Source organism: Culex pipiens, chromosome 3, assembly GCF_016801865.2.
Source record: "Culex pipiens pallens isolate TS chromosome 3, TS_CPP_V2, whole genome shotgun sequence".
Taxonomy (NCBI): domain Eukaryota; kingdom Metazoa; phylum Arthropoda; class Insecta; order Diptera; family Culicidae; genus Culex; species Culex pipiens.
In genome coordinates, this window is record NC_068939.1 from 17,688,058 (window position 1) to 17,714,621 (window position 26,564).

General features: G+C 35.1%; 1 protein-coding gene across 11 annotated transcripts in view; it reads right to left on the reverse strand.

The window, feature by feature from the left end:
* The window catches only part of LOC120413476 (protein alan shepard), a 334,433-nt gene that overhangs the window by 159,255 nt on the left and 148,614 nt on the right, over nt 1-26,564 (reverse strand). Inside the window, exon 1 of one of the 11 annotated variants that reach the window (XM_039574325.2) lies at nt 15,621-16,741. The exons of the other annotated variants lie outside the window; for them this stretch is intronic. The gene's annotated coding sequence lies outside the window, so the exon portion shown is untranslated. Of the gene's footprint in view, nt 1-15,620; nt 16,742-26,564 lie in introns of those variants that run through there. 11 annotated transcript variants of the gene reach the window in all.

The following is a 26,564-nucleotide window of genomic DNA, read 5'->3' on the forward strand; positions in this document are numbered from 1 at the left end:
GGAGTGGCCAGATATGGTCCAGTTGGCTTTTGGCTGGTTCCAGTGAGCATGGCTTGTTATTCCATGAAGTTAGATATGTCGCACGATAGATTTTTACCAAAATAGCAATCTGGCCCCCGTAGAAACAGGATTTTACGTGTGATTCAACCGTTTACGTCGAATCTGAAGTTTACATTAACTGAGTTTACATGTGATTCATTTTTTCCGTGTCGAGTAAATTCACATATTTTTTTCTGTGAACACCACTACTGTCTGGCAACATTTTTATGAATCATTTCGAGTTCGAATGCGTCCAATATATATTCAATAAAAAATATTATATTCAAACAAAAAATTTCAATAATGAATTTAACAGCTGATTTATTTTTCTAATAAGAATTTCAAACCACTTTTGCTATCACACCCAATGCCCAACCTGATTCCATCAGACAAAAATTGATTGAAATTCGCTCATCAGTCATCTTCCTCTGTTGGCCAAGATTCGTTTTGGCCCGCAGATTCACATCGATTCGTTTTATCTGTCGCCTCTCCCACTCTTCTTCTCCTCGCTTCCTCCTTCCCAATCAGCAAATTTCATTGTTGAAGCTGTCTTCACGGAATACCCCAAAAACGATTCTCTTTCTCCAGTTGACACTTGGCACGGTGGGGTAATTTGTCAATTTAATAAATAATTTGTGTTGTTAATTTCAGTGGAAAATTGTGAAAAAATATATATTTTTGTATTTCTTAAAAACTCTGTTTTAATAACAATTTTCATGATCAAAATCATAATTTGTCCAGTTTTAACCAGTTCTGCCCAATTTTCACAAATCTGTTCCCATGTGAGCGCTCGACTATCATCACTCATCGTCTTTCATCGTGTGTTCCCACACGCACAAGGCTGGTCCTTCTCCATACACAACGCTCTCTGGCATGACATGGGTGATGTCAATTGGAAGCGATCTGTTACTGTTGCGTGTGAGACAACTCAAAAGAAGTGCGAATTCCTTCCACACACGAGCAGAGCTCGCTCAATTTAGTTTGAACTCTCGGCTCCAGAATGACTGAATCTGTTCTGAGAATGATTTTTTTTTATGTTGGAAATGGTATCGACTGCACCTGGTCTTGAACTCACTGACAAAATTATTGGAAATAGTGCGCCCGCAGTGTCAAATTGACAAAACTCAATTCAACATTCAAATTTATGTTTAAATCTGTTTCAAATCATGACTAAATTTAGCGCCACATGTTGTTTGATTCATTTTCATAAAAAAAAATAAATGAAAACATCTGGATTGCAACATTTTGAATGCCACGTGCCACATGGGTCGAATTCCACCGCATGATGAGTTTGACATATTTTTTCCATGTTTTATCTTGAACGGAACATACAATCTTCGGAATGTGTGTGTGTGCGCGCACTGCTTGGCAATCGTAAAACGAGAGCCTGACAAAAAATAAAAGCAAAACAAAAAAATGACAGCCATTTGTCACTGCGGTAAAGTTTTTCCTTATTCCCAACTGGATGTTGTTCTTGTTGTTGCCGCTGTCGGAACTTGTGCTATCATTTTGGCTGCAAGAAAATTACAACTTTCAAGCAAACCGACACGGGGTAGTGAATTACACACTCGTACGCTGAGGAAAAAGTTAGGGAAGCCAACTAAGAGAGTAAATATCAACTGGTGAGGTTGGAAAAGTTTTTCCTTGAAATGTTTTTGATTTGAGTAGCATTTCCCGGAGAATTTTAAGGGCTTTGCTGCCAAACCAAGTATGTTTTCATCAGTTAAGTAATTGCTCAACGAAGTGAGTGATCTTTAAATCACATAAAAAATATTTTCAATATTGAAAATGTTTGATCAATTAGCCCCACCTTGCTCTACCCTCACTTCATCACGCAAATTTAGAGGAGATTGTTTTGATTGCGAACCCCGCACAAACACAATGAAGGAAAAAAAAGAACTTCGGAATTCAGCGCAAAAAACGATCACGATCACACTCCAGCGAACAAGTCAAAGAAGAAGCGCGATCGTGCGGCACGCACTCATCTGTTCGTCGTCGTCGTTTTTTTTGCCCAATTCTCTTTTGCGAGCTCGTTCGGCTTCCGCTCTTCGGGGATTGTGGGACGCGTCACTCACGGGTGGATTGACCTAGGGCGGTGATCCCCGTAATTTCGGGCCTGGCGAAGATGACGATCAAAAGGAGGAGGAAAATTTTAGAGGAAGTGATATAACCTGTTTTTTGTTTTGTTTTTGTTTTGTGAATGAACGTCGAGGTCGATAAGATAACTGTTCCCGGATTTGGGTTCGGGTATGGGGCAATAACGCGGCGCTAATGGGATCGGACCGGATTAGTTGGAATGTCGTTAACTATTAGATTTTAATCGGGTTTATGGGACGTTAAATTTGGTTGGGTCATTAGGTTTATCAAATCCTGATCATTAAGGTCGTCAACACGATCTTTTTTGAGATTTGGACCACCCAAAATAATGTCAAATATGCATTTTTTTTTTATATTCTAAGCACAATGGAATAGACATGTAAAAAAGGTCATAGTTAAACTAGCTGTTATAAAAAATCACTCAAAATGAACCCTCAATCAAACCCAATTCAGTTAACACCAAACAACTGTGGGAATTGCAAAATTATGCATGATCCAATTGTCTGTTCATAATCATTTTAATTAGTACCCAATTTTCCAAAGTGCCGTCCCGTTCATCCACATAATAACTGTTTTATAATTCTGTTTTTAATTCAAGTTACAACAATTACGGCACAGTCTGTTCATTATTATCGCCCAATTCTTTTTCTCTTTCCATTTTGGGTTCTGTTCTGATGTCAGACTCCAGAAACTCTTGCCAAAAAAGGGTCCATTTTTAATGACCTTTCCCTCATGTCCCCCCACCCGGTTCTTCGCTCCGGAACCACTTCCGAAAGTACGGATGAAAACGATAATCAACGATTATGGGTGTTCAACCTTGTCTTCTTCTTCTTTGAAACATACTGAATGTGTGTGTGCGTGTGAGCTCCCCCTTAACTTCTTCTTTATGGCACCACTTCCACGTGAACCATAATTTTTACGCTGAAACCAAAGCTTGTGTGTGTGTGACGCCGTGCATGCTGCATGCCAGAGCCGTATAAATATTTAACATGATTTTTCTTCCACCTTCGCTCATTACTCACGCTCACACCCTCCTGCGCCGAAGAGTTTTTCCCGACAGCTAATAGAGCGCAAGAGGAAGATTCATTACCGATTCACACACACACGCGCGCGCGCGGACGCACACTTATACAAGTGTAATGCCGGCAAATGCCGTGAATAAATCGTTTGCGATTTTTCCCCCTTCTCCATCGCTTCCTCTCTATTGCTTCTCCACGGAAACTCCAAGATTTGTGTGTGTGAGTGTGATACTTCGTGATTGCCATCGGAATTGGTCATTAAGCTGTCGGATTTCTTGAGATTTTTTTTGTTCGCTATAATTTCGAATGTCTAGTGGACCGCGATCTCGATGCATACAAGTGCAAACTTGTTAGGTTTAGGTTTTTATTTTCTTTACACAGTATTAGCATTAACTAATGTAATGCAAAGTATCAATTAATTAATTTTGATTATTTTCAAATAATTTGAAAAAAATCACATTCCTTTCCTCAATAAAAAAGAAATTTTATATGAAACAATGCATAAAACCTAAAATTTGAAAAAAAAATTCTCATTACAAAAACTCTCACATGCAATACTCACGATCGAATCCGCTCCCGCGGCTCAACCAGCAAAACCACGACCCGTCCGATGATCGGCGAAGCGATTTTGGCGAATGAGGTGTGAAAAGAGACCAGAGGAAAATCATCTCCCGATCGCACACACACCGGCCGGTACCGCGGCCCCACAGTGTGCACAAAAAAAAATAATAACAAAATTCCAAAAACAAGGCTAAGGTCAATAATCTCCAAACGAGAGAATAAACACATTCAGCGGAACGGGGAGATGATCGCGCGGAGCGTGTGACTCACCAACACTCGAAAAAGAGAGTGCGAATGATCGCCGCGAAGAAGCCGCGAGAGAAATCATCTGTTCACGACGAACGCACGCACACTCTGCCGTGTCAAGAGGAAGAGGGAAAGATAATAAAGTTTACCGAAAATCATCAAGATCGTATAAATAAAAGTCACTCGTGATTTAGGGGAGGCCGCAAGTCATGATTTCCTCTTGGTTGGTTTGAAGTAGAGTGGGTGAGGGGAAGAGAAAGGAGAAGAGAGAGGAGGTAATGGTTCACTTGGGAGAATTAAGCGGAAAAGAGCGAGCTCGTTTTGTTTGGATTAATGAAAAGTAGCTGCGGGAGAAATGTCGATCCAGTTGGAAATGAAAAAAAATCTCACGAAACGACATTTCTAAAAATGCTTCATTGAGAATCATAATGATGAAATTAAAATGTTTTTTTCTTAAGTTTTGTCATCGATGTTTTAATAAAATAGAATATGTAGAGAACAGGGATGGAATAATCGAAAAAAAAACAATTTTGCTTGCTTACTTTCTTCACCCGCGAAAGAGAGAGGAGGCAAATCACGCAAACGAAAATCGCTCCAGAAAATCTCCAAGAAAATCAATCTACTGATGATTTTTTTGTGAATTTCCTTCTAAGCACCACTCAAACATATTTATTTCACTTTGTTTACACACATTGCCCATCTACAAATTGTGACAGGTCATTTTTCGACGTGTGACGTTACACTTGCAAGTGTAGTAGTGAAAAAGATGTTCCGCCGAATAATCAAAATGATGATTTGTTTTAGATTCTTTTTACCGATCTTTCGTGCGCGAGAGAGGAGAGCCATGCTCCCTTCGTATTTTTTCTCTTGATGAACATCCAGAGATTTTCTGTTGATGATGATTATTCCATCGCTGGTAGAGAATCACATTTTACAATACGTATATGAAAATCAAACTTTATTTTCGTTGGCGAAAACGATCCAATTCTGACCGTTCCAAATATGTCGCCCTCTCCTCAAAATCTGCCCAGAACATCAGAGGCAAAAATAGTATTTTTTATTCAAAAAATAAAATTTTACTGCAATCAACTCAAAACAATTTAAAATGCATTTTCCTCAGGGTGGCCACTCAAGTCGGGAAATCGGGAAAGTCGGGAAAAAGTCGGGAATTCGCCAAAATCCGCCAAAAATCGGGAAAAAGTCGGGAATTTATGATTTTTGGTCAAAAAGTCGGGAAAAGTCGGGAATTCTGAGCATACTTGATTGAAATTTTTTTTTAACTCTTGAATAATTTTGTAATATTTGTAAAATTTTCAAATTGAATTCACTCATTTCTGCTTTAGTAACTTACTTTAAATTTAAGGTTCTTTTCACTATTTCAATATATTTGAGTATAGAAAAGCTGTTAAAGGCATTCAAAATCTTAATGAATATTGGAGTCTTTGACACAGATTTTCATAATATTTTTTATGAATCAAATGATCGCTTTAATTTTTGTTCATCAAACAAGAGGTAAAATTAATGAAAAACTAATATAAAAATATAGCCTAATGGCCAGCTTAGAATTATGATTCTATTTCATTTTTTCACATAATTGGATATTTGGTAACAGGTTCCAACTTGAGTTTGTCAATGGTTTTTTTGGTGAAAATTTTTAACTAAATTTATTTAGTAATTTAAAATATTTTTTTTTTCCAAATGTTGCCCTTGAACTTTTTTTTGTGAGTATGGGTAAATAGATAAAGCTTGATTTTCAGTTTTCGGAAAACTTGAATTTCGAATAAAATCCAAAATTGAAAAACTTTTTTACGTTTTGGAAACATAAAGAAAATATTGAAATCGAAAAAAAAATAATCTAAGAAATTTTTAGTTATTGCAAAATTGTTTAAAAAAATTGTTTCTTCAATTATTTTGCTTAAAATAAGTGGGAAAACATAAAATCAACTTAATAACAGTTAAATACTGAACGCTAGATAAATTAAAATTGATTATAAAATTTAATATCAAAAATTACAAAATTAAAAATGGAACTTGTCAAAAGCATTTTTTTATGAATTCCTTGACATTTTCTAAATCCTTTGAATTAATAATAACAGCAATCATGTTTCAATCATTCTTTGATTTAAAATGATGATGCAGTTTTGAAAAAAATAGGAACGCTATTTTAAGTTCATTTATCTTTAACTTTTTGTCATTTTCAGTTGAAACGAAGTATCAAAAACTATACGTTTGTCAATCTAAAAAATAACATGGAAATTATAATTATTGTTGAACTTTCGATTATTTTTCAAAGACTAATTGTTTATGTTTCTACTCTGAATCATAATAATGAAATTCCATTTTTGAAGTGTTTTTTTATTTATTGTTTAGTTTTTGTATTTACCAAAAATGCCTATATTTGGAGTAGTGGGTCTCGTGGCGCAGGGGTAGCGGCTTCGGCTGCCGATCCCGATGATGCTATGAGACGCGGGTTCGATTCCCGCCTTAGGGCATCTCCAGCGCTGGGGTGCAAATCAAATTTGCACCCGGCTCATGAATACCGAGATCAAATTTGCCACCTTGAAAAAACTCCGTCATCCCCACCGCTAGGGTAGCAAATTTGCCACCGAAACAAGCCCACCGCGGGAGGCAAATATGGGTTTTTATCATTTTTTGCTCTCGTTTACCTTCAAAATCAATAATTATGTGTTGATTCATGCCTAGAAATGCTAAAAGTTTATTAAACTTTTTAATCCTATTGAAAATTTCAAAGAATTTCATTTTTCGAAAATGTCGAAAGTTAAACAATTTGCTACCCGATTTGATTCCCACCAAATTTGCTCTCGAGTTTGCCCCCGAGTCTCCCACCGCGCGTAGCAAAGCAGGTATCAAATTTGATCTCAAGTTCATCTGTAGAAGAAAAATATGTGTCGGTACCTGTCGGGTACTCATTTTCTGATACCCGACAAGTACCGGCAAGCCGGGGGGCAAAGTTTTGAATGCGTGTTTCGGAGATTTTTATATGTCTGCTCTATGTATGATATGTATGATGTATGATTCAAAAATTCAAAAATTCAAAAAATTTCAAAAATTTAAAAATTCAAAAATTTAAAAATTCAAAAATTCAAAAATTTAAAAATTCAAAAATTCAAAAATTCAAAAATTCAAAAATTCAAAAATTCAAAAATTCAAAAATTCAAAAATTCAAAAATTCAAAAATTCAAAAATTTAAAAATTCAAAAATTTAAAAATTCAAAAAATCAAAAATTCAAAAATTTAAAAATTTAAAATTTCAAAATTTTAAAAATTCAAAAATTTAAAAATTCAAAAAATCAAAAATTCAAAAATTTAAAAATTCAAAATTTCAAAAATTCAAAAATTCAAAAATTTATAAATTTAAAAATTATTTGAATCAATAAATAATATATGTTCAAATTTTTAAAATTTTTGATATTTTTGAAATTTTTGAAATCTTTAAATTTTTAATTTTTTTGAAATTTTTTAAATTTTTGAAATATTTGAAATTTTTTAAAAATTATTTGTATCAATAAATAATATATGTTCAAATTTTTCAATTTTTTGAAATTTTTGAAATTTTTGAAATTTTTGAAATTTTTGAAACTTTTGAAACTTTTGAAACTTTTGAAATTTTTAAAATTTTTAAAATTTTTGAAATTTTTGAAATTTTTGAAATTTTTGAAATTTTTGAAATTTTTGAAATTTTTGAAATTTTTGAAATTTTTAAAATTTTTGAAATTTTTGAAATTTTTGAAATTTTTGAAATTTTTGAAATTTTTGAAATTTTTGAAATTTTTGAAATTTTTGAAATTTTTGAAATTTTTGAAATTTTTGAAATTTTTAAAATTTTTAAATTTTTTAAAATTTTTAAATTTTTTAAAATTTTTGAAATTTTTGAAATTTTTAAAATTTTTGAAATTTTTGAAATTTTTTAAATTTTTGAAATTTTTGAAATTTTTAAAATTTTTAAATTTTTTTAAATTTTTGAAATTTTTGAAATTTTTTAAATTTTTGAAATTTTTTAATTTTTTAATTTTTTTTCCGTGCTTGATTCGATTTTTCCGTGCATAATTCCATTTGAAGCGGTAGCAAACAGACTGATTACCGGGTAGCAAAGTGAAATCCCGAAGAACTGAGAGCAAATTTGCTACCGAGACAGGTACCGCGATGGGGTTGACGTCGGGTGCAAATTAGCTTTGCTTCGATGTTTGCACCCAGCGCTGGAGATGCACTTATCCACTGAGCTTCTATCGGATGGTGAAGTAAAACGTCGGTCCCGGTTTCTCTTGTCTCGTCAGAGGCGCTGGAGCAGAAATCCCACGTTAGAGGAAGGCCATGCCCCGAGGGGCGTAGTGCCAATAGTTTCGTTTCGCCTATATTTGGAATTTTTTTAATTCATTGTGATTTTTTTTTCGCTGGTTAATATTGACTGTTCTTTTAGAAAGTTTTTTGTTTGAAATCATTCTTTAGATAAGAAATGCCTATTATTTGAGCATTCTGGAAAAGTTTGGAAAAAAGTCGGGAAAAAGTCGGGAATTTGAAAATGGAATTTGAGTGGTCACCCTGATTTTCCTGCGTTATAATAATTTTAGCATGATTGACCAATTAAAAAAATGCTTTTTGTGAAATTTCAGAGCTATATGAAAAAAAAATTTAGCATGTCCGACACTTATTTGATGTTTTCTGTAAAACAAAGCAAGTTTTCAATGTTTCCGTAAAGAGCATTTAAAGGACGGGCAGATAACAATCTAAAGCATTTTTCATTTGTATTGCTAAATTGAAAGAGATTTTTCCGAGAAATGGCTTGTTTACAAATGGCGCTTAGGACCTTTTGAAAACTAACCCAAGCATTGTATAACGTTTCTTTTATGTTTGAATCAAGTAATGCACTTTAGAGCTTTTTACAAATTCTTAATATTGGAAGCAAATATCGGAAAAGCCTTTCTCTGCCCATTTATCGGCTTAACAGAACTTTGATCATGATTACAGCTTTCATAAAGTGTTTTTGACTATTGCAAAGTGATAAATAGCTCAAACAAAAAATAGCGGCAAACTCCAGAAGTTACAAGTATAGATCAAAATGCTTAGGGTGACCAAAATGGATCTATTTCTTCTACATTAGAAAAAAACAAATATGTATGAATGATTACTAAATACTAATTTAAAAAAAATGGAATATTAGTGAAAAGCAAGCCTAATTTAACCCAAGTAAAATACTTTTTTTTTGAAAACATAGGCAAAGTCAAAAGAAACAATCGAAATCATCAAACCAAAGATTTTCTGAAAAATAACACGTCGTATTTCGAATCGAAAACTAGTTTGAAAATCGATTGGTGCCAAATTTTGAGATCGATACACAGTTAGAGGCGAGGTTGAGTCACACATAAATTCTCTAGAACTTAAGTTCTTCAGTTGTACATCCAAAATAAAAATCAGTCTAAATGAGTTAATTACTGAACAATTTTCCGAAAAACCAATTTTAAAAAAAATCTGTAGCATTAGTGTCGAAATATTTATCAAAATCGAAATAGTTTAAACAAGTCGAGTCTGCTTCAAAGCTTTAATTTAATTTTGGCTTTGGTTTGATTTGCATTTTTATGTTGTTGTTGTTTTTTTTTTTTTTTGGAGAATAGCGTTAGTACTATACAATAAATTCCATCATGTTTTTAGACAACCGTTTTTGCTAATAGTTTTTAGTCTCATTGATTCATATTCGTTGTTTGAGTTGTTAAGTCCAACTACAATTACAATCAATAAGCCCAGAATGTTTTGTCTAATGTTGATGGCCAAGCCACTATTTGACGTAAACCGTGTGAAAGTACTTGAACCGCCATCACAAGTCTTTTTCACATTAAACACAAACCGTTATCACAATAATCCTGCAAAAAAAAAACAAACATAGCAAGTATTCGATTACACCATGAACACCGAGGGAAATAGTTACCATGTCGCCATTTTCCACAAAAAAAAATTGCCCCCAAAGTAACCCGTAACAACCTCCAAACTCGGCTTTCAAAATCACCCAAAAGCGGTTACTTCAACGTGACGAATGTCAAGTGTACCCTAGAAGAAAAAAAACAACAAAACATCTGAAATTACACCCAGCACGACACAAAATTGATAAACATGCCGAAAATTTGCACGTTTGGCGTGTCGCGTTTGCTTTCTGTCTCGGACTGAGGCTCGAAAACTTTTGCTCTGGTTGGAAAATTGTTGCCCGCGGCGAATCTGTTTCCACGAAGCGCGTTGAGTCAACATTGGCCGGAAAAATGGCCAGGTCGGAAAAGTGTGCGGCGCCGCCATGCGGTTGGTTTTGCTGGAAAATTGACAAAAACTCGCACGCGGGGTGCACTCACTCTGTGGGAGGGGGTGTTAGTTTTCCCATGGATGTAAGACGGGGCTTGACCCCAGGCTTTCTGGTAGTTGTGTTAAAATTTGAATGAAACACAGTTAAAAAAAATGAATGATAATGTTACATTGAGAATGTGGATTTTTATTAGATAAAATCATTAAATGTGATAAGATTTTCAATATAAGTTCGGAATCAATATAATTAATATAAGCAATAAAAAAACAACTTAAATGAGTTCTATTTATGTTAAAAATTTTACATCAAAATCTCAAATCAGAAATTTCAACAATATTTTCTGTGTAACAACAGACAACAGAGTTTATCGATCTGGATAGAGAACAGGGCGACAACGTCTGCTTCCTTATGGCAGGAAAATGGATTACCACCCGACAGCGAAAGGGTATACAGCTTGCACACGTGGTTAGAGAAACCGGGATAATGGGTCTGGTGACGAAGGATATGCGGCAGACACTATAACGATCGAACTTAGTAGTGTTGAGATTTGAGGGTTGTGAATTAGAGGAAATTCTCGTATTTTTTGCAGGACAAGGTTTGGGTACTATTCACATACATTGCTTACAGAATTTTACTTTAAAACAGCTTATTTTGCAAAGTTTTTATTAATAACTTGCTATTTCATTTCCTTTTGAGCAATTTGCTTAATGTGAGCAATTCTCTACAAAATCGGCATTTTTTTATTTTTTTTTGTACTTTAATCCGGTTGAAACTTTGTTGGTGCTTTCGGTATGCCCAAAGAAGGGACATTAAATGCCAACTTTTCAGAATCTTTCAGGTTGTGCAAAAAATCTTTGACCGAGTTATAAATTTTTGAATCAATACTGATTTTTCTAAAAGTCAAAATATTGATCGCAAAAATTTTTCAACTTCATTTTTTGATGTAAAAGATGTACAATCAAAAAGTACTCTAGTGGGGGTAATATTGAATGATTGGCCATTTAGAAATGTAAGTCTTATTTTAAAAAATTTCAAAATATTGTTTTCGAAAAGATCGGAAAATTTCCCGAATATTTCATATTTTCTTATTGAAAATCGGACCATTAGTTGCTGAGATATCGACATTACAAAATGGTGGGTTGTTTGGGTGAGACTTAGAAAACATCAATTTTCCTGTTTTTAAACCTTTGCGGTAATATCTCAGAAACTAAAGGTCGTATCAGCAAAGTTCAAAAAAGAAAAAAAAGAGAATTTTCTCAGTCAAAACAATTTTTTTTAAGTGGGCAAACAAGTGCAGTAATTTAAAAAAAAAATAAAAACTGGGACTATTCTCAAAAAAGTGACCTAAAAATGGCTTTAACTTGAAAACGGTGCACTTTATCGAAAATTCACCAGAATACTTTTTGATTGCAAATTTTACATCGAAAAATGAAGTTGAATTTTTTGCGACCAAAATTTCGATTTTTTTTAAATCATTATTAATTCAAAAATTCATAACTCGTTCTGGAAATTTCTGAAAAGTTGGCCTTTTATGTCCCCTAAAACATAGAAGAAAATGAAAAAAAAAAAAAAAATAGTGTCTTTTTGCAAATCAAGTTTTAGTGACAAAAAGTGAAATAAAAAATCGCGAAATTTTGTTTACCGTGTATTATTTTTTCAGTGTAGTCCTTATCCATACCTACAACTTTCCCGAAGACGTCAAATCGATCAAAAAATTCCTTCAAAAGATACAGATTTTTGAATTTTTATTTATCATTTTTATATGGACAGGTGCCAAATTTGTATGAAAAATTATATTATATTGACAAACTTTTAAAAAGAAGTAGTTTTGAAACTCATAAGGGCTCGTGAATAAATCACTTTTTAGGGGAGTAGAGGAGGGGGAGGGGAGCTGGGAAAAACCAGGCTCGAAACAAAAATTTGATTTTTTTATGGAAAAAGCTACGCAAGGGAAATGGGGAGGGGGTGATTTCAAATTCAAAGGGTCGGTTATGCACGATCTCAAATCCAAACTGAATCAATATCTTTATAACTACGTCATTTTGAACAATAGCCACGCAATGTTTCAATCTTCACTCTTTTTATATATTCAATTCTTAGTTAAACTTTTAAGCTCATGCAGCCCAAAACAAAAGTTCTACATCTAAAAAATTTTTGGTAGTTTTTCAAAATACAAAATGACACAAAAGCCAGAATTCATAATCTTTGTGTACAAATATCAGCCATCTGCTTTGATTTAGCTGATACAACCGAATTTTTTGCATGTGTGAGATTGTTAAGGTATTATTGGATTTTTTATTAATAAATATGATATTTCCTTTAATAAACGTGAACCAGGAACTTGGACACAAAACATGATTTCAAATCGAAAATTTGCACAAATTACTGTTGCAAGCTTCAAAAGTGATATTTTCATAAGCATAAAATAAAAATAAAATTTTCTTAAATGTTTCTTTGTTGAAAAAGCATTTAAAAGTAACAATAAAATTCGTGAGGTCAGAATTATGTAAACACCGTCCCATTTTTTTTTTTGATTGAACAAAAATAAAGTGTTATTTTAACTAAAAAAATCAAACAGCAACTTTCACTCCAAACAATTTAAACGAAAAACAAGACAATTATAATACGTAATTAAAAAAGATAAAATTGATAATACTTCTATAATATTGCTGATTCCTTGATCATTTCATACAAATAAAGAAAAAAAAAATCTTTGCTTACTCATGAAAAGTATTTCTACTGTAACTTTCCACAGTAGTTTGTACACAGTAAAAAAAATCATGGTAAAATTTCATCTTAAAAGGAGTACATCTTTTATGTCAGAAAAAAGCTATAATTTTACCTCTAATAATATGTAAATTTACATCTGGCAGACGCTAGGGAAAAAATATCTGTAATCCCAAAAAAAATATCAAACCGTCGATAGTTATATCAAGCTTACTAAGTCCGCGCCCCAACCCGCAAGGCCATCTCGCCACTGTGGCAATTGGACGGTTAAAGCCAATGTAGCTCGATGTGTTCCGTGCATTGTATACTGTATTTACTGCATATAGGGGGATGGCGTCGCTATTTTTAGACCACGTTTTCCACTTTTTCTCCATCGAAACCGACTACTTTATCGACTTCATTTTGCTGGGCGAGATAGGACGCCGTCTATTTTTAGACGATGACTCAGCACTTTTCCACTCTTGCACTTACAAAAATCAGATGGCAGCACGATGTAACGCCACGTCCCTATAGGGTACATATACGATATACGAGATGCGTAGAGGTACATTGGCTTTGATCGTCCAGTTTTCACAGCGGCGAGTTGGCCGTGCGGGATGGGGCGCGGACTTAGTAAGCTAGATATAACTATCGCCAGATTGATATTTTTTTGGGTTTACATATATTTTTGCCTAGCGTCTTCCAGATGTAAATTTACACAGTGGCAGTGCGTGGCCGAATGGTTACGCTGTCCGCTTTGTAAGCGGATGATTCTGGGTTCGATTCCCATCTGCTGCAACCTTCCATCGGATGAGGAAGTAAAATGTCGGTCCCGGCCTTGGTTGTTAGGCCGTTAAGTCATTTTATGTGTAGGAGTCGTCTCCATGCCATAAGTACAAACAATACACCAAACCAAGCCTACTCCGATGGAATCGCTGGCGGCGGTTGGACTCACAATCCAAAGGTCGTCAGTTCAAACACTGGGGTGGAAGGTTCCTTGGGGTAAAAGAGGTTTGGGTGCTCTCCCCATTCAAGCCTTCGGACTCCTAGGTTCGAGCAGAAACTTGCAATAGAGACCACAAAAGACCCGGGGGTCGTTAATGTGGATGGTTTGATTTAGAGATCAAATTAAAGCTTTTTTCTGACATAAAAGATGTACTCCTTTTTAGATGAAATTTTACCATGATTTTTTTTACTGTGATAGTTTAATTTCATCCATACAACTAGTTAATGTTAAGGAAATATCATATTTATTCATAAAAATCTATTATTTAATACCGTTAACAAACGCAAACCTGCAAAAAATTCGGTTGTATCAGCAAAATTAGGGTGGACGGCTAGAATTTGGGCAAACACATTATTTAGTAATCTGTCGATTCATGTTGAAGTATATTTTAATACGGTTTATTACTGAATAAATCCCACATATTAAAAACCCATGTTAAAATTTATGTTTTAAAATGTTAAACGACCTTCTACAAAGTTGTTTCTTGGCTTATTTTGCAAATTTTTTTGCACATCTCAGAAATGTCTCGATGAAACATTTCGCTCTTAGAAGCATTGGAAAGCTGAAAAATTTTCCTATAAGACACATTTGAAAGTACCGATGACTATTTTTTCACCTTAAGGTCGTCTAGCAATGTTAATGTATATTGACCAATTTTCGGCAGATTTCGATGATTTTTGTTGCACTTGATCCCGAAGAATTTAAAAATAATCTAAGTAGATCCAAAATATACCCCCCATAATTAGGAAGCACTAGTAAATGTCGGAATTAGTTGGTTTTAGTGGACTCTTAGACACAATTTTTTGAAAATTTACGCTAGACCATGTTACGTTACATTAACGTGACCTGTTGATGATTTCGGAACGAATTTTTCTAAATGTTGTCATACACCCGACATAACGATTCTTCAATCCAATCATGTGAGGTCATGCGAGACCTCAATGTTCCTTCAGATTTCGTCAGAATCCGGTCCAAACCGTGCAAATTCCCAACCCACAGGTAACAAAGACTTTCGAAAACATCCATCAACCCTAATACCGTCACGTCATCCGGTCCGGCTTGCTGCTGCAGGCGAAGAGGCGATTTGTTGCCACGCAGTCCAAAAAACCGCTGCTCGTCGTCGTCGTCGCTCAACTCTTCTTCCGAGCCATCAAGTGCAGCAGCAGTCACGACGACGGTGAGCGAGAAAAAGAAGGAAAAACCCGGAACCCCCCCCAACCATCAGCGAGCTACAGAGAAAGTCGGCCGCTGGTGGTGGTGGTGGTGTCCAAAAGCAGAACCCTAGAAGCTAGGCGAAGCCCAAAAACGGAAGTTGTTAATTATTTTTGCCCTGGCCCCAACTAGAAACACACACGGCGCAGACCCAAGTACGGACGTTTCTGCACACGACCGTCTGGAGTGTTGTCGCCATTTTTAATGCACATTCCAGACACCGCAGACGATTGCTCCAGCACTCATTACCACACGAGAGCGCCGGTCCGCACATCTCAAGATGATGAGTATAATTGCGAAAGCAGAAGGTTTCGGTTGAGTGATTTCGGGACGGGCGGACACGCAATGGACAGCGGCTCCGCCGCCGTCTGGAATCACGTTTCATCGAGTCCGATAATGGTTGAACCCGGTGGTGACGACCAGAACTTACTTTGCACGAGCTTAGTCGACTGGATCAGCGGCGATCGTCAGGGTCCGACGAGTCGACTTCTTAATGAGCTATCGATCCGGGAGCAGCAGCAGCAGCAGCACTATGGTAATATAATCCAATTTTCACGGTTAACCAGATGTTGGCACACACGGTGGTTCCGGAACAGCGAAAACCGCACACACAACACTGCCAGCCGGCTTAAGCACGATGCGTACGTGTGCGTACGACAACACTGCTGGATCAACACACCTTGCTGGGTGTCGAGACTTCAGAACATGCACGGAAAGGGAGGAAGAACACACTATATGAGAACACAGACTACAGCACTACCGCCTCGAGGAAGACACTACACCGGAATGGCTATTTTTCGTTGGGGCGTTGTTGTCACACACTTTCGCCGGAAAAACACACGGAACTCACACGAAAACTGTAGGTATTCGGCGGAGGCAGTGCGGAGGATGTGGTACCAGGCGGACACGGTAGCAGCCGTTTCGCGAAAAAGAACCGAGACTACGTCGTCGGTCCACGCCTAAGGAGTGTGCAATAGGAGCCTGCTGGTCGCAATAGCTCTCCAAATCTTCACACACTTCTTCACCGCGCCCGATGTACACACGCAGCAGCAGTTTGTGGAGGTTGTCGGTCGCTCTCGACTGGTGTCTCTAGATATCTTCTTCGGGCAGGGGAGAGCAGCAGCAGCAGCTTTCCGGTATAGCTACACAACTACACGGACGCGCGTTCTACGAGCTTCGCGAACTCACACAGCTGTACGAACCGTCGACTAGCGCACACAGCAGCGCGAATCTACACCCTCTTGGTTTCGGTGGGGGTGGTGTACCGGAGATTCGAAGGAACAACAACACTTGGGGTGGTAGTCACGACACCAACACACACACACACTTGGAACACGGTTTTCCACGACACGAAACGGGATGATTCAGCGAACCAGGACTACGCGCTACGCGACGATTCGTTCAGGACACAACAAACGAGATCACGAGATCTACTACGACTGAATCTACGACCCCCGTAACTTCCCGAATCGCTCTGGAATGTGGTCGCGTGGCGCAGGAAACCTTTCCAGAAACCCGAGTGACTCAGCCGGTGTAGACTACGGTTCCGACCAGAGAACCTGCTGCGTTCTCGAACCTTTCGGGTGGTATGTTATCAACCGTAGGTACAAAACTGAACTGACGAGAGTTCACCGACGAGACGGGTCGAGAGTCTGCCAAGTCCCCCTCTCTCGCGAGAGAGAGACACATTCGCCGACGACACCCAATCTCTCCCGCTCTCTCTCAAAAATCGTACACAACATGACAAAAAATTGCAAGAAGCCGTAAAAATTCAATCATTCTTTGAGGACGTCACACTCTCGTGCGCGAGAAACCAAAACACACCAACACCAACGCATTCAACACTCTCTCTCAATTTAATTTATCTCTCCCTCTCTCTCCACTAACCAACCATTCCTCTCACTCACGCACACAACCGCACAATCCGGAGAAAGGGAATTTCATCAAAACACTCTTCTTTGCTTGCGGGAAGTGGGAGAGGGCGAGGAGGAGGCGGCGAGTTTTCCCATCCCAGCGCCCACCCCCTGGCTGTACGGTGACCGGCGGTGGCGTCGCGCGAATGGTTAGGGAGTTCAACGGAATCGGAGGTTTTCGGGAGGGGCACCGGAACTGTTTCTCGGGAACTGTCTTGTTAATTTTATATTTTATTAGTAAATGTGTTTATTTCTTCATTACAACATAAGTTTTTATTACTTATCGAGTCGTGGTAACCGATACTGTAAAGGGTCTAAATTGGTAATTTAAAGGTGTCGGGATCGATTCCCAGTATCGACCATTTTATAAGAGGGTTTTTTTTAATGAACTGTCTCGCGCTTAATTCTGGGAGTAAAATTTCGTTTCGTATGTTTGTAAAAAATGGATCTAAACATGCACTAAACTTAATACAATTGACCCTCGGTCCTAACCTGGTCACAGCACCTAAAAGGACCTAATAAAAATAAGTTATGAAAAAAAAAATAAACTTAATACAGTCCAGACTCGATTAACCGAAGGCATTGGAAAATTTCACTTCGGATAATCGAACTACGATTTTTTTTGCGATTCCCCTGTGAAACATTTTTGTCCTTCTGGTGAAACGAAACGGCCTACTTTTCCCTACTAAAAATAATGGAATGGAAAATTAATACCTTTAAATACTAGTGCCGAAAAGATCTACTTTTCAGTACTGAAATGAGTGCTGAAAACTTGAACTTTTCAGCACTAAAATCGAAAAGTCACATTTTTCAATATTTTTTGTTTTGAAAGTTTAAAAAAACGGTTAATTTACTAAACACTTGGATGTTTGACATAAAATTGCATGTAAGAAGCGTTTTTTGGAATTGCAAAAATTGTTGTAAGCAACTTGTTGCAAAAATTGATTTTTTCAGCACTCGTCGTATTTATCCAACTCGGTAAAACTCGTTGGATGAATGTACGACTCGTGCTGAAAAAAAGTCTTTCTGCAACTTGTTTCATAAAATTAGTTTATGCAACAAGTTTCAAAACAAGATTTTTTCAGCACGAGTTCACATTTATCCAACGAGTTTTACCGAGTTGGATAAATACGACGAGTGCTGAAAAAATCAATTTGTGCAACGAGTTGCTTACAATATTTTTTGCAATTCCGAAAAACGCTTTTTGAATGGAATTTTATGTCGAACATTCATGTGTTAAGAAATTCATCGTTCAAAACATAATAATATTGAAAAATGATAATTATACAAGTCTCAGTGCTGAAAAATAGGACTTTTCGGCACTGGTATTAAAAGGTATTAATTTTCAAATCTGTTTTTTTGGTAGTTAAAAGTAGGACGTTTCGTTTCTCCAGAAGATCAGGAAAAGTTGACAGTTTCACAGCGGGATCGCAAAAACTACTATTTCGTCATCTTGTTTTTGATTGTTGAGCTTGAATATAAATCCCAAACATGCCTTAGAACATGATTTATAATATTAAGATCCAAGATGGCGGCCAAAATGGCGGTGTTGACTTACTAAAAGGAAAAATCTGACCGCAAAAATATACGTTCCAAGCCAATTTTTATGAGGTTTTATTTTTGGTACACAAAACCTGATATAAATCTTCTAGATAATGATCAGTCCTTGTAACACATCTTACCTGAAAAAGAGAAAAAGGAAAAAGATAAAATTAGTATAAAGCAGTTAATAAAAGATTTACACAAGAAAGTTAATTCTGAGAATTTCAAATATAACCCTTGTAAAATTTGAGTTTTATGCGTTTTTACATGCATTTTATAAAATTATTGTTTTCTTGTAATTTTGAGTTTCAATTATAAAAAAAATGAATAAGTTTCTTTTTTCTGTACGTTTTCGAATATCGACGCATCGCTGAATTTCATTTTGTTAAAGATAATCTTAATCTACTATTTTGCTCTAAGTAAAAAAAATATATATACAGAGAAATTTTATAAAATTATCCACATTTTTCGAGATTTGAATTTTGTATTTTTAATTTGGGTGAAATTATGTTAAAAAAAGTTATTTTGCATCAATAGTTTTTACATGCAAAATAGGCATGAAAATATTCAAAAATATGTATCTTGAACTTAATTTCGAAATTATTTTCATTATTAGAAAATTTTACAAAAACAAACTTTTTTTTCAACATTGAAAATGGAACCAAAATTTCAGAAACTTGCGATGAGTTTAAAATTAGGACTGAGAACTATTTTAAAAAAACTTGCAAGGGCTTTACTGTCCATGTTCGCATAAATGTCCCATATGCAAAAGCAGCAAGCTGAGAAAAACGCTTTTGAAGTTTGTCCCATACATAAGGAAACGTGTTAAATTTTCGTGAAAAAACTGGATTTCCTCCTGATTTCTAGAACAAAGTACTGGATGTTATAGGCTTTTCTGAAAGAGCACACGATTTTGAACCAAACTGCATTATTAACTCAAAAACGATGAAAATGCATATGGGACATTCATGCGATCATGGACAGTTTACTTATCTTCGGCAGTCTGTTCAACAAAAAAAAAAATAAGAAAATTTTCTCAGCATTATATAAAAAAAATCTTGATAGCAAATTTGAATTAAGTTATCATTTTCAATTTTGTTCAATTTTGATTTCTTTCCAAATAATCTCAATTTTATTTTATTTTTAGAACTAAATCTCCGGTACTAGATTATATCTATCCTTAACTGTAAAGCAAAAGACTTAAAAACTTTAAAAATAAAAAAATGAAAAATACTTATTTCAGGTTAGTTTGCAATACGTTGTAACAGCCATTGCGACCTTGGACACTTGTTTGATTTTTTCCTCTGAGTGTATAAAGGACGAGCATTTTTAAATTAGATAAATCGTAAATTGATTAAAAACCGAAATAAAAACGGCTTTGTTTACAACTTGTGCTTAGGACCTTTTGAAAACTAATTAAAGACTTTCTGGGAATTTTACTGTTAGTGATTTAAAGTCGGGATTCAACCAATCAACATAATGGTCAGTATCACTTTTAAGAAAATTGTCTCAATTCACCCCAATCCAGCAAAAAAACAGATCTCGACTAAGTTTATTATAATGCAGTCTACTAAAAGTTCTCTGACCTTAAGTGAAACACAAAAACGAACAACATCTTCCCAGCTCATTATCGTCCATTATTTAGCGATAAAATTACCTGACAACAAAGCTCGGCGAAGCGAAAGCAAACCCCGATTAATTCGCCATCAACGCAGAGAGATAATTTAAAGTTTCAAGTTTACGCCAACAGCAAAGCGCACAACAAACCAGAATGCTACAGCATAATTGACTTTTCCTAGTTGACTTTAAACACTATGCCGTACATAAAGTATTATAAACACTTTGAAACTGTGCTGCAGTTGCAGCAGCAGCAGCAGCAACAACAACAACAGAAACGACAACACGAAATCCCTGCACTCAATTTACTTGAGCGGAGAATCTTTCACACCCTGGGAACCCTTCCGCCCAAAGGTGGAGGAGCATTTTGGAGCCCGCCCAAACTCTGGGGAACTGTTGTCATAATGAAGCAATTAATTTATCCTCTGGTGCTGTTCCAGAGCAAAAGCTTTGGATGCAGCTCTCGAGCTCAACTTGAAAGTCTCGTGTTGCAGTCTGAGGACGAGCAACTTCTTCGACGCTGAGGGGTTTGTTCTGCTGAAGCCTTACTAGTTTAGGAGCAGTGTAGTACAGTGCTGCTTCGATTTAATCAACATAAATTATTTATATTCAAATTAAGACAGGTCGTTTGCAAAGAAGTCTCGGAAAATGGACCCCACAGTTGGAATAGCTCTGGCAAGCAATCAATATTTTGAAGAGATCGAATGACATCGGAGTTGATTAAATCGAAAGCTGCCTGCGGCACGTAGAACTTTCTGTGAAGCTGCCAGGGTGGCATTCGTTCTCAGCGTCGTTTCACAGTCTGGTGCAGATCTAGCTGCAACATTTGCAGCCAATTTCGAGAGGTCTCTAAGCGGAATGAAGAGTAGTTGAAGTTTAAAGTTGGGTGCTTTTGAACAAGGTGAGATTGTTTCAAACGACAGAATTGTGTGAAACAGCTGGGGAAATTTTTAAGATCAACAAATTTTGAATCATTTGTTCAATCTAACAAATCTAACAAAATTGATCACAAAGTTTGCAGAATGAACCTGTCGTCGATTTCGCCATCGTATCAGACCGTATCCAATTATATTGTCACCATAAAATCTATATAGACAAAAACATTCACACTAATGCCTTTTCTATTTCCCCTAGAAACGCACACACAGATCTATCAAGCGACCATCATCATCACTGTGGCACTATACTAAAAATAATTGTCACCAATCAATGAAGAGAGAGAGAGAGCGAGACATGACAACTTGGGGTGACTTTTTCGTGATTCGTCAATCGAAACCACATTCTGGAATTGGGATTGGACACAGTAAAGAATAGGAATTTGTATAACATTTTGAAAAAAAAAAAATAGAAATTTAGATAATTTATTATTTAACGAATTCATGTTAAAATTGATATTTTAAAGAGATATTATGTGATAGCCTGACTAGTTTCTTGTAATTTGCTCATAGTTTTGAAATTTCATTTCGTGTCAAGAACTAGCTGAAACGTAGTTTTTATCGTTTAATAACTCAGACTGTGATTAAACACAAATTGTTTCAATTTCAAGATAATTGTATGATTGTTTAACAAAATGTAAAAAAAAAACAGGCTAAAACCCAAAAGCTACCGAAAAAATAATATTTAAAAAAACACAAAAAGGCATAAGATTGAGGGTCAGGTTGTAAATTAAAAAACGAATGAGATAAGAGTGCCTTTATCCTTAAGAATCAAATAAAAAAAATACATCAAATAACATTCTAAACACGAGAAAAAAAACATTCTTAACAAAATAAAAATTAAGTTTAAATCATAGGTAGCAATAAAATAAATTTAATCAAAAAATACGAACATTAAAATTTATAAATGATTTCTTTTTGGGAGCTTTGAGCTCCACGAGGCATTACCAGCCCTTGACGAATATTTTTGATCATGATATCATGAAAACAAGAGTTGTTTTTTTTATGTTGAATGATTTATTTCAATGAATTAGTATATTTTTTCAAGCTTGAGCAGAAATAAAAATTTAGATTTTGAAATAAAAATTAAGATTTTTCAAGCAATTTCTGTGAAGAACAAATTTGTAATTTTTCAAGGTAACATGAGAAGTTATTTGACAATTTGTGAGCTTCCTAAAAATAATTTTAGGGAGTTATTGGAATTAGAAATGATAAACTAATTCAGTGAGTTATTCCAATTTTTCAAACATTTATATAATGTTTCTAAAACGTTGACAGAATTTTTTAGGATTTCTTTTTTATAAAACATCACAAATCAATTATAGAGAGCCTTATAAACCTTTGAACATAGCCTGATTTAAGAAAAAAATGAACTTCGAGAAAACATTTTATCAAATATGCCGTTCGAGCTTTCTTCATTTAAAAAATATTTTTTTCAGCAAGTTTAACCATAAAAAATAAAAATTCGGATCATTACTCAAAATTCAAAGAAATTCAAATGCAAATTTAATTTTACAACTAACTCTTTTTAAATATTTTTCTAAAATCGACTTTAAAAAAAAAACAAAATTTATATCGAAATTTATTATGCGTATTGATTTATAAGTATTATTTTTTGGTTAAAATTTTAACAAAATATAATGTTTTTACGGTAATACCAAAATTTCATTTAAAAAAAATCGAAGCGAATTTTTTTATATACTTTTTTGCTGTATTAGAGTTTTTTGGAAAATATTTGCAATATTGGTATCAAACGAAGCGAAATTTAGTATGCATTTTTACTTTAATAGAGTTTTTGTTGTTAAAAAACAAAAAAAAATCATATGAAATCAAAATTTGGTATGCATTATCATTTTATTCTGGTTTTTTTTTGTTGATGAAATACTCATTTTTTTAAAAAAAAATTTTTAATTTTTAATGCATTTTTAACTTTACCACATTTTTTGTAAATCACTTAAATTTTTACAAAATATCGTAAACTTTTTTTAAATATTTAAATTTCTATCATTTGCAATACGAATGTTGATGCATGCAAAATTTCGCATACTTATAATATTGTATGCTTTGAAAATTTGAGTATTTTAAAAACGGTATTTTGAGAAAATCTTAATTTTTTTTCGGAAAAAAACTCTAATAAAGTGGAAAAGCATATAACATTTCGGTATAATTCGGTAGCAAATTTTGAAAATGTCAGTATTTTCGAAAAATACGATAGGGGAAGGTGGGGCAAGACGACCATATGGGGCAAGAGGAACAATCGCTCGTACGGCCGTAATTTTTACAATTTTGATTATTTCCAATATGAGGAATTGTTGCTAGCAATGCAATTAGCTGATTCTACTACCACATAACCGTCAAAACGATGTAAACGCCACGGAGCATAAGATTTAATGAAGTTTTTTTCAAATCCTTTGTTTTCTTATAATATTTGGAAATTACAAAATAAGGCTTAGGGTTCGTTTCAAGGCTCATTTTATCATAATGAAATTTTTCCTAGATCAGTAGTGTCCCTACCAATGACTTGCACCTATTATAAAGTATGATTTAACTTTTGGTTATTTTTGTTGAGAGCTTTAAAAAAATCTTGTTCAGGTGGGGCAAGTGTACCATATAGATTTTTAGTATGGAAAAAAATACGAATTGCTGCAACAACACATTTTATTGGGAAAGAAATACTTAAAAGTACTTAAAAACTGATAAATAATTGTTAACAAAAAAATTCCAAACAAAATAAAGTGATATCATGAAAATTTAGTATTTATCATCTCAGTAATAATTCTTTTTTTGTAAAAACGATAAATTTTTTAGTAAAATATTATTTTTTAATCTAAAAATGAAAGAAACGTTTCAAATACATTGTAATCTGATGTATCTAAGTGATAACAGTTCAATTGTTAGCAAATTAGCATGTTGTTTCATGCATTGTTCCTCTTGCCCCAACGGGTTGTTCGTCTTGCCCCACTAGTTGAGTAGAACGCACGGAAAATCAAAAATTTTAAAATTAGTTTTTTACAGTCAAAAACTGGATTTTTTAAAAACCTGTTCCATCAAAGACTTAGTCAAGACCTGGAATAAGATGATTATAAAAAAAATCCGACAAATTTTTCACGTTTTTAATGGGTTATAACGAGCATTTCCTTAGCTTGTTACACTTGCCCCACTTTCTCCTAATTTTTGTTTTTTTTTGTACTTTCCATAAAAAACTTCTAATAAAGTAAAAAAGCATACACAATTTTACAACGATTGATACCCATATTGCAAATTATGAAAATTTGAGAGCTATCGAGAAAATACGGTATTTTGTGAACAATTTTGAGTATTTATACTTTGAAACTTACTACATTTTCAAAAAATATATTCTCAGTGAAAGCATTGACACTGTTACATGAGTTGGTTGAATTAAGTCGATTTTAGAAAGATTTTTTAAAAATGAGTTATCGTCCATTAGCGACGATAAGATTATCGCCGATGGAATTATCGAAATAACAACAACGATGACGATAGATTATCGTTTTCGTCCCGACGATAACGATAATGGTTATCGTTAGACGATAATATTATCGACGATAAATTTATCGAATAACAACCTTAAAAATCACTATTTTTCGAAACGTAATAAGCCTATTCCACATATATAGCAAAATTATTTGCCTTTTGGTCCTGGCCAAAGTCGAAGGAGTGAGCAAAAATCAGGTTACAAGATAAATTTTAAAAAAACAGCCAAATATGAAAAAAAAAAATATAAACAAACTTTGAGTTTTTCGTTTGCCCAGTCAGGGGTCCGAACATATCATTATTGTTTTTTAATCAAATTTGCAATTAAAAGTATTTTTTTAGTGCAATGTTTTTTTTTTCTAAATAGTCCTGCTTATGAAAAATAATTTTAATTTCTGGCAAATATTTGCAAAACACTTTTGTGTGACTTAGCCCCTGACTTATTATGGAGGCATGTACGGAGAAAGCAATAATGCAAAATGGCTTATTTGTGCATAAGGAATCAATGGAAGAAGTACCATAAAAATACAAATTTTAAATCGCGAGAGATTTCTTTTAGGTTAGAAAACTGCTCAAATGTTAAGTATGAAAAAGAAAAAAAAATCAGAAGAATTAAAGTTTTTTAACAAATAAATGTTGTTCGAATTGATCACCTCAAACGAGACAAAATAAATGAAATTGCTATGAATGAAACTTAGTTATTGAACAGTGCAGACGAGACTCTTTGGACAAAAACTGTGACAGCTGACAATTGATATCGCTTGCGTGGTGGTGGTTTTGGTGGTGGCGATGATGATGATGGTGATGACGCAACAATAAACAACGTTTTAGAGATCTATCGCCTACTATTATGATGTGGTCGTCGTCGTCGTCGTCAAATCTGGCCCGGGTGACTACCAGCTGAAGCTTCCGCCACGCTCCGATGTCTGTAATAATCATTTCCAAAATGACTGAGTCTCGCGGCGTTGCCAAAGCCGCCGCCATGTTTTTTGGCATAGTAAAAGGAAGGAAAAAGAAGAACAGCAACAAAAATCCCCTTCGTCAGCGCGGCAACTCACGCGCAGACCTTGTCGTTAGTGTGCGGATCCCGTCAAATAGATAATTCTGGTGAATGGAGTATAGAGTAGAGGTTTGGTCTCTAGGCCATCAGACGAAAAATTCGTTGAAGCCATTGTTGCTTCCTCATCCGGTTTGTGGCGACGGAGTTTTGGGAAGGTTGTCACTTTTGCTTCTTTCAGTTGAACTGAAGGTAACATGAAAATGTTTGTTAAAAAAAGTTGTTGAATTTGTCTTTTTTGTGGATTTTTTATGGAATATTGTAGAATCTCTTGTAGAGGTCTACCACTCCAAGTTTCCCAAATGTCAAAGGCTTCTATTATAGCTTAGAGAGCCATCAAAGCCACACCAAACAAAGTCGTCGAAGAAGCCGCAAGTTTCCCCTCTATTACAGAATGACGCATGGTCTGGTGAACTTGCTCTGCTGAGACTTCAGCCAATAGCAGCTTCAGCCATAGAGTACACATCGCACAAAACTTCGACAGCAGTGTTTTGTGTAGTTCCACTTCTAGCTCCGGGTATTGACTAAGCACTGGCAAACCACTGCTGGATGTAGCTATTACTGCTCCGGGGCTCTTTCAGAAGTCAGTAAGTGTAACGAGTTCAGAAGTTTTGGGTTTTTCTTCGCGAGCAGAGCAGTTTTTATTTACTTTTTCCCAATCTTACATGCGGACGAACTGGTGTGGTGCATCCCTTCCACACGATGATGGCTTATTTGCCGGGTGCTGCTGAATTACATGCTCTACAAAGTTTCATCAGCAGCAGCAGTGGCAGCTAGAAGCAATAGCTGCTTGCCGTTATTTGTCTCAATGCGGC